Source organism: Plecotus auritus, assembly GCF_963455305.1.
Source record: "Plecotus auritus genome assembly, chromosome: 4".
NCBI classification, from domain to species: domain Eukaryota; kingdom Metazoa; phylum Chordata; class Mammalia; order Chiroptera; family Vespertilionidae; genus Plecotus; species Plecotus auritus.
The window spans coordinates 161,378,211-161,387,860 of NC_137775.1; positions in this window are offsets into that span (position 1 = coordinate 161,378,211).

Genomic DNA, 9,650 nt, shown 5'->3' on the forward strand with positions numbered 1-9,650 from the left:
CTTTGTAGCCTGGAGTGGAGCCAAGCCTTCTGCTCGCTCTGTGGCAGCAGCCATTTCTGTTGGGATTTATGTATCTTCTATAATTGAAACTTTGTAGCCTTAAGCAGAGGCCAAAGCAGGCCAGGGCTGCAGAAGATTGGTTTCCTCCATCGCTGTGGGCAACCCTAGCCTCCTGCTCTCCCCAGTTCTGTGGCTGCCACCATTTCTGTTTGGGTTTATGTGTCTTCTATCATTGAAACTTTGTAGCCTTGAGTGGAGGCCTAGGCCGGCAAGGGCAGGTGGAAAGCTTGGCTTCCTCCATTGCCGGGGAAACCCAAGCCTCCCTCCTGCTCTCTGTGACCTTAGCCATCTTGGTTGGGTTTATTTGCATATTCCCTCCTGATTGGCTGGTGGGCGTGGCTTGTGGGTGTAGCAGAGGTACAGTCAATTTGCATATTACTCTTTTATTAGATAGGATTATGGTTTATGCACTCATAAACATTCTAATATCTAAACATTTTGAATATCAACTCAATGTATTTTATATTGATACTGCTTAGAGCAGTGGTTGGCAAACCATGGCTCCTGAGCCACATGCGGCTCTTTGGCCCCTTGAGTGTGGCTCTTCCACAAAATACCACGGCCTGGGTGAGTCTATTTTGAAGAATTGGCGTTAGAAGAAGTTTAAGTTTAAAAAATTTGGCTCTCAAAAGAAATTTCAATCGTCGTGCTGTTGATATTTGGCTCTATTGACTAATGAGTTTACCAACCACTGGCTTAGAGTATCAATGTAAAATAAATTATAGGAATCACTAGCCATTTTTCTGTGCTAAGAAGACCTCTGATCTGGGTTTCCCCTGAGGTTATAAAAGAGCCTGCTGGCCAATGCAGGACCAATGCAGGCACCATATGATACAGTTCATTTGAACTCATCAAGAGATGATCCCTGAAATTATGTTCAACAGAAACCCTGAATACACCACTTTTCTAAATTTTTAGCAGTCCTCAGACATCTTCAGAACACTGGGGAAAAAAAAACACAAAACAGTTACTATTTACAACCACACATTTGTGTAAATTCAGTTTTCAAAATATTGCAACATCCAAGCAGAAAAAATATGACCTGGTAGAAGAACATGACATGTTCATTTATTCACTTAGTGACTATTGTGGAATGGTTCCAGTGTGTCTAACACTGTTCTAGGTGCTAGGCATGCAGGGGTGACATGGAAATTTGCCTTGCTTTTGTTTTGTTTTGTTTTTTGCCAAGCAGCATATTTGAACACCTTTCTTATACCTGGGGGATTTCCTATGTTAAAAAAACACACTTTTCTGGTTACTTGCCCCTACCCTTGATCTAAGGCCCAACTGTGTAAGGTAAAATTTGCTAATCAGATGCACTCACGCAAGACCATGGAAGCAAATACCAAAGGGGATACTTTTCCAGATGGTTTACCTTTGAGTCAGAGCCCATAGCCGAGGAGTTGGGCTTCCAGGGGTAGCATGTGACCAGCATGTGATCTGTGGAATCTGACTGGGTGCAGTGATGAGCCGTGGGGTTTTTGGAACATTCCCACAGTGAGGCATTGGCAGTGTTTCTGGTGGCTTTGCCTCCAAGCCTTATAATCCTGACCTCTGGAGAGCCCATTAGCAACCTACTAGCTTTTAATATTTATTATTTTTATGATAACTACTAGTGGCCCAGTGCACAAAATTCGTGCACATTAAAAGGGGATTAATTAGAGGAAATATTTTAATATTGCTATTTGCCCTTTCTCTATAATAAAAGTGTCAGAGATGAAAGAAATTTAGTAAAATGTATATGAAAATCTTCCTCCTGTCTGAGTCTGGGGCACACTGCAGGACCCAGAGTCAAGTCCCCACCCACCCATGCCACCTCAAAATCATGCAAGACCCAGGCCCAGCCAGCCCCATCCCCATTGGGTGAGATCCAGACCCGGCTGGCCCCATCCTGGTCAAGCCCCACCGGGGGGGGGGGGGAGCGCAGCCTCAGGGCCCCCATCAAGCCCCACTGGGCAGGGGGTGCAGCCTCAGGTCCCCCGGTCCAGGGGTGGAAGGCACGGCCTGAGGTCCCTTGGCCCAGGACAGGTGGCTAGCCTGAGATCCCCCAGCCCAGCGCTGGGGCAGGGGGCACACCTTGAGGTCTCCCATCAAGCCCCACCGGGCAGGGGATGTGGCCTGAGGTCCCCTGTCAAGCCCTGCTGGGCAGGGGGTGCGACCTGAGGTCCCCTGTCAAGCCCTGCTGGGTAGGGGGTGTGACCTGAGGTCCCCTGTCAAGCCCTGCTGGGTGGGGGGTGCGACCTGAGGTCCCCTGTCAAGCCCCACAGGGCAGGGGATGTGGCCTGAGGTCCCCTGTCAAGCCCTGCTGGGTGGGGGGGTGTGACCTGAGGTCCCCTGTCAAGCCCTGCTGGGTGGGGGGTGCGGCCTGAGGTCCCCTGTCAAGCCCTGCTGGGCGGGGGATGCGGCCGAGGTCCTCTGTCAAGCCCTGCTGGGCAGGGGGTGCGGCCTGAGGTCCCCTGTCAAGCCCTGCTGGGCGGGGTGGGGGGGTGGTGGGGGGGGGCGCAGGCTCAGGTTCCTGCTGATTGCTCATTAAGGCTTATTATGGGAACTCGGCCTCCGCTGTGGGTGCAGCCACCTTGTGTTATGGAAACCCTGCCTCTCCTGTGGGTGCTGCCATCTTTGTGATGGTGTGATGGTCAATTTGCGTATTCCCTCTTTATTACATAGGATGGGGTCAGTTCTTTTGCAGTGAACAACCATGATTCAGATAACTGAACAATGAAAAAGGGCCCCTGACCTCATGGGGTTGGCATTCTAAAAGGGGGCATAGATAAACTAATACACTGATCAGCATCAAATATAGAATCCTGCAGTTTTTTTTGTTTGTTTGTTTTTAAGAATAGAGAGGATACTATTTTTGAAAGCATGGTAGTAAGGACAGAACCCCCAGAGAAGATGGCATTTAAACCTAAGTAAAATATAACTGTAGAAAGGAAGTCAACCATGTGACAATCAGGCAGAGAGACCATAAAAGCACCAGTGCTGTGGTGAAAGCTTGTGTAGAATATTTGAAGAACAGAAAGGAAGCAGTGTGGCTGAACTGCCTCGAGAAATGTAGGAGAAATGAGGTGAGGGATAGCCAGGGGCAAGCAGGTGTAAGTCTTTGTAGACTGTGTAAAGGACTGAAATGTGTATGTATGTATGTATAAAACATGGAAGAAAGTTATTTGAATCTTCATTCAGCCCATTTTACAAAAACCTTAGAATAAATCTAATATAGTGCCCATTAATCAATGTGGCAGGTTCATTTTTGTGTTTTATGAGTGAATAGGATTTAAAATAGTTTTTTTTTTACTTAGTTAAAATAAAGGGATACATTACATAGTAGAATGCAAATTTTGCATAAATGTTAGTTATAACAGGTGACCCTAAATATAGTTTATGTTTGTGGACAATTTAGTGTAAGTTTTGAAATTTCTTTTGCTACAGGTCTCATGTTAATATCTTTTGCAATTAGCAGGAAAAGTTTGAGAAGAGCTACGTAAACAAGCAATGCACACTCAGAAGAGTGAATCAAAATATAAATTTTTTGGATATTTACAAAGGTTCACTCACCTATTTGAAACAATGTGTTTTAGTGAAAATCATGGACTTTCATGTTATTCCATCTTGGACTTAAATTTTGCTCTGCCATTTATTAACCATGTGAATAGCACTTCAATTTCCTTATCTGCAAAATTAGGGGCATTAAAACATATCATACGAAGTTGTTATAAATATTAAGCTAAATTAGGCAGCATCTCTAAGGAACAAACTAAGATGCTTTCCATAAGTTTCACAATTATACATGTTAATTTCTTTTAAAAAATTGTTTGTTTTGATTTGTTATCTAGCTTGTTTCACAGCACAAGAGCCGAAAGAGAAGTACAAAGATTAAAAGGCACTTAGATAATATTTCATCCTAACAACAGTAAAAACAGAAGAGCTGATTAATAAGAAAACTTCCTGCGAGTTTCCATATCATAATTTACTTTGAGAGCTTTGTGCCTGTTGATAAAATCCATAGGTTTTGAGTGTGTGTTGAACTTCCCCTCACCTAGTGTTCCCTATCTCTCCAAAGCACCTGGAGATATTAAAGCTGATAGAACCCAATCGGCACACTTCTCTTACCTGAATGCAGTATGGGAATAAACTCAAGATACTGGCTTTTAATATAATTGGTATAGTGAGCATTGTAAATGTTTAGAGAATACCAGTGAGGGAAAAACTCAGAGGTTAGCATCAAGGACACACAGCACTGCAGAACAAACTAGGAAATGCATATTTGAATCCAGTATATTGGCCATCCAGACCTGGACCCAACTAGAACTCAATATAAAGATACAACCATTAGGAACCTAAGGGATCTACAAAAATAAATGTAGAGCAGAAGTCATAATCAGAAAAACATAAAATTTAATTACACAATAAAACAATAGTAAATATGTAAATTAGTACAGCACTATAGGGAAAATGTGAGGGACTATAAATAAAAGGGACATTGGGCAAAATAGTGTGATCATTAGACTTTTCACAACAAATGGAAAATTTTGCTAACACAAGGAAGACCTGGGGAAAGACATGGACTTTGTTAATGAACCAGAAGGACTCGGGTTGCAAATAATCCAAGCTCTCTCTCTAAACACAACATAGTACTAGGGAGTTATTAGTGGTGGTGGGGTTGGGAGCATGCATACCAGTATATGAATTTCCCACTTGCATGGGAAATATGTGCTGCATTAAGTTAATAAAGTGCAAATAGTGAGTTTATGTTACAATGCAGGGTTTACAATATATTGGCATTATTACATATGTGGGTTCAAATTCTGCCTCTTGACAGTGTTGCTCAGTGGTTGAGCATCAACCCAGGAACCAGGATATTACAGTTCGATTCCCAGTCAGGGCATATGCCCACGTTGTAGGCTAGATGCCCAGTACAGGGTGTGCAGGAGGCAGCCAATCAATGATTCTCTCTCATCATTACTGTTTCCATTCCTCTCTCCCTATCTCTTCCTCTCTCTAAAAATCAATAAAAACATATTTAAAGAAAACAAAGATATCTCAAAAAAAATTCTGCCTCTTCTACTTAACTGATATGTGGATTTGGGTAAATACTCTTTGTCTGCAAAGGGGATATAATAATTCGTATTATTTTGTTTTTTATATTCTTTTTAAAATTCAATATGAACTTCTCTTTTCATAATCCTATATAAAATCAAATTTAGATATCTTTGTATCTTTTTCAAAAACTTTAATATACTATGTTAGATGATAATGTATTCTTCCACCTACTTTTCAGGAATAAAGAGTAAGGGAGCCCTGGTCACATGGCTGTTGTTCGGTGCATCATCCTATACATGAAAAAATTGATGGTTCAACTTCCAGTCAGGACACATACCTAGGTTTTGTGTTCCATCCCTTGTCAGGACACATACAGGAGACAACTGATCTCTCTCTCTCACTCTCTTTCTAAACATCAAATAAAAACATATCCTCAGGTGAGCATTAAAAAAAAGAATAAAGGAGATGTTCAAGATTAATATGTTATCATATAATTAGCTCTTTCTGTTTCTAAGTAAAACATAAAGCATCAAGATTATCATACTACTAGAGGTCCAATGAACAAAGATTCATGCAAGAATAGGCCTTCCTTCCCCTGGCTGCCAGCACCAGCTTCCCTCCGGCATCCGGGACCCGGTCCTTCACTCTGGCCGCTGCCTTCTGCCTTTGCTCTGGCCAGAGCCACCTTCCACCTTCACTCTGGCCCTGCTGCCCTCCTGTAGCTCCCTCCACCCCCCGCATCCCCCTCATAGCAGGCATCCCGCCCCGCCCTGGCTGCTCCGTGCCTGCACACATGCACTGCCCAGAGGCCCAGAGTGGCTGGGACAGGGCAGAACGCCTGTGTCATCGCCATGGTGATGATGCAAGCCTCCCGGCCTGGCTGCTGCCATCTTTGTTGCATTAATTTTCATATTCCCTCCTTATTGGCTGTGGGCGCCACCATCTTTTTCGTGAAGTGATGGTCAATTTGCATATTCTGTCTTTATTAGATAGGATAAGGCCTAAGGAAAGTATGTGGTCTTTAGTAGAAAGAAGAGATTTCTAATATTTCTGCATGATATATTATTTCAAATTACTTCCATTTAACTTTAAAAATAAGTATTATATATTTTCTTTTCCATAAGCAGATATAAGCTCTCTGGGACACTAAATCCCTAACAGTACCCAGATATTTCAGGAGATATTCTGGGCATTAAAGATCCTATCAGAGGTTTAATTGGTCTCAGTTAAAGAAATTATTTCAAAAACGTCAAGTTCAGAGAAGAGTTTCTCTCTGGAGAATGTAAAGGACGGTGCTGCTAAAATATGCAGTGTCTGAAAGGTTTCAAACCTGCAAATTTTTCATCAGCTTTGTCACAGCGTTGTAGGATTTTATAATTTCATAGCTCTAGCTCTAGCTCTCTCTATAAGTACTGTGGCTCCTGTTTTTTATCCATCAGCCTCACTATCAATTTGTGCCTAGGTACTAAGGATGGCTGCTCAATTCTCAAGTATTCTCTGGGTTTAAATTTGGTAAGAGAACACAGGTAGTTGATCCAGCTCCCATTTTCTGCTTGATCAAATGCTGAGAAATAATATTTAGTTTCTGAGTTTATATAGTTAGTTAAATATGTTTCCACCCACATTGACTGACATTCTAGGGAAAAGCATATTTTGCATTTCATTTTGAGCTAACCTGTAAGTACGGATTTAAACAGTGGAGCAATCCTCCACATTAGTTTATTGAATGAGCAGCAGGAATGGCAGCCCCTGTGAAGACTGAATGACCAACAAACAGTGCAGTTGGTCAGCTTAATGCCACTGCCCACAGCCATTTAATAAATGAAATAAATGAAATTAGTTTTTCAGAGAGTCTAAGTAGATTTGAGAAGGCTGGACTTATTTTATTTAAAAATATATTTTTTTATTGATTTCAGAGAGGGCGAGAGGGATGGAAACATCAATGAAGACAGAGAATCATCATTCGGCTGCCTCTTGCAAGTCCCACATTAGGGATCAAGCCTGCAACCCAGTAATCAAACCGTGACCTCCTGGTTCATAGCTTGATGCTCAACCACTGAGCAACACTGGCTGGTCAAGAAATGAAATTAGTTTTGTCAAGACTGAAAGAACAGCCCGGCCAGCATAGTTCAGTGGTTGAACATCAACTTATGAACCAGGAGGCCACAGTTCAATTCCCGGTCAGGGCACATGCCAGTGTTGCAGGCTTGATCCCCAGTGTAGGGCATACAGAAGGCAACTGATCACGGATTCTCTTTCGTTATTTATATTTCTATCTCTCTCTCCCTCTCCCTTTCTCTCTGAAATCAATAAAAATATGTTAACAGAAAAATAAGGAGACTGAGGCAGCAATGGTAACTGCCTGAAGTCCTGCTGTGAGAAAGTAGAGCTATAATTCTGGCATTGGAAAACTTGCTGGCATTTAGACATTTAATGAAAACAATGTCACTTTTTTTTATCAATAGAAATTTCTTTGTAGAACTACAAATGGCCCGAGAGTAGACAAAGTACTTTGTCCTAATGGATTATTGCCCCAAAGTGGAGAAATAACTATCATTTTGAGTGTTGGTGCCCTAGTGGTAGAGTTCTCTTGCTGGGGAAGAAATCGACAACAGGCTCAGATAAAGAAAGAACAGCCAGGGCAGCGTTATTTGGCTTTGTTGATTCAGTTAGCACAAAGTGATCATTTTAAAGGTGTTTTCTAAATGTATTCAGGTAATCATCTGAACTTGTCCACTTGGCAAAATGGATAGTTAACAAATTGCCTTTGAATTGCACTGCTTGTGGGAAGAGCACAGTTTGAATAGGTGGAAAGCCAATTATTGAAATTATTCCTCTGCCTGCTTTTCTCAGGGTGTGTCCCCTGCCCTCTGCATTTTAAAAGATGTCAATATGTGCAAGTCACAGTGTATGTTGCATAGATTTTAAATTAGGATAAAATGTTAGAAGCTTCCTCAGCGTCATGACCAGGGAAAAATGAACTTGACCATGCCAGACAGAGATGGCATAGTTTGAATAAGCAGCTTTAAAAAGTTGGGTGAAATATCCAAAATTTACAACCACTAAACTCAAGGGAATTATGTAGCAATGCTCATCCAGTTCATCTTAATCTGAAAAATAACCATTTTAAAATTACATTAACAGGAGTTAATAGCTCACTTATACTCCAATACAAAAAAAAATCATAAAAGAGAAGAAATTAAGAGAAATGCCTAGATATATATGTATATAGCCATGTATATTTAGATATGATAGTTCTATATATCTATCTATATAGAGATAGCTAAATCAGGATATACAACTAATTGGGAAACAATGAAAATACATTAATAATATAAAACTTAAAATGTACTAATTTATAAAAAATGAAGAACTACTGACTTTTGAGAAATAAACTTGTAAGATGAGTGAATTTGCATTTTCTAGCTGTATCACCTATTTTTACTGAGAGTCTCACAAGGCTGAAAGAAGAATGTATTGGCCTGAGTTCCCTAGAAAACAGAACCTGAGGTCAAAATTTATACCCTGATATTTTAATGAAGGGAGGTAAGAGGCAATCCCTGGAACTAAAAGTTAATAATAAAGGGAAGCTAGACTATAATGGAAAGAGAGCAAATACAGTTGGTTTGTTATCATGTAAGCCACAGCTTCAAGAGCAGCATAGTTGATAGCTCTATTATGTGAGTTGTTTAAAGAGAAGATGTAAGGAATGTGCTTGGATCAGTCTATTGGGAGTTGAAGTATGGAAGAAAGGCTAGTAAATTACCTACTGATTCATTTTCGTGATTTGTTTACTATTGGTCCACACCTACCTCATAAATTACTTCTGCTATCCTTCTAGATTGTGTCACTCTCAGGGCAACTGTGGAGGAAATGAGGGCTTTCAGAGGTCCAGTCCAGCTCAGGCTGGTTCAGTGGATTCCTCCAAGATTTTGTGTATGTGGGTATTGTGGGAGGAGGAGAAGACTTGGTCTATGACCGTTATGGTGGCAATGCTGGCAATGGCAATGACTTAGGCTTTATGATTGAGGTCATGGCATGTCATCACTAAGACCATTCTGGCTAGGAAGCGAAGTAAACTGCCAAGACCTGGAGGTCAGGGGAGGTCAAGTAGATTCAGAAGGCAGAAACTCGTATTTTCTAATTGCCTTTAAAGATCTTCAGGTCTCAGAGGAAAACACTGTATTCAATCCTAACCTGGGAAGGGAGGTATAAATCTAATCCTTTATGTGATAGTCAGTTCACTCTCCTAAAAAGACTTAAAGAGGTTTAGAAAACAAAGCCACATTCAAACTATTGCAGGTGGTACAGAATTGATGTTTCTTATCATCCTTTTTTGCCTAACTTCTAGTTTTTCCTTATCCTCTCCCTGCACTTCTTATTCTAGGTGGTGACACAGCATTCATTCATAATAGGTGTGAGGTGTTAACTTACCCTTGTTGAGTTGTGGCTGCTTAACATTTCCATTGACAATTATCAATGGGCCTAGAAGCATCAAAAGATGCACCAGTGAATCTCCTAGGACACAGACCTACTCCACTTTGCCTCCA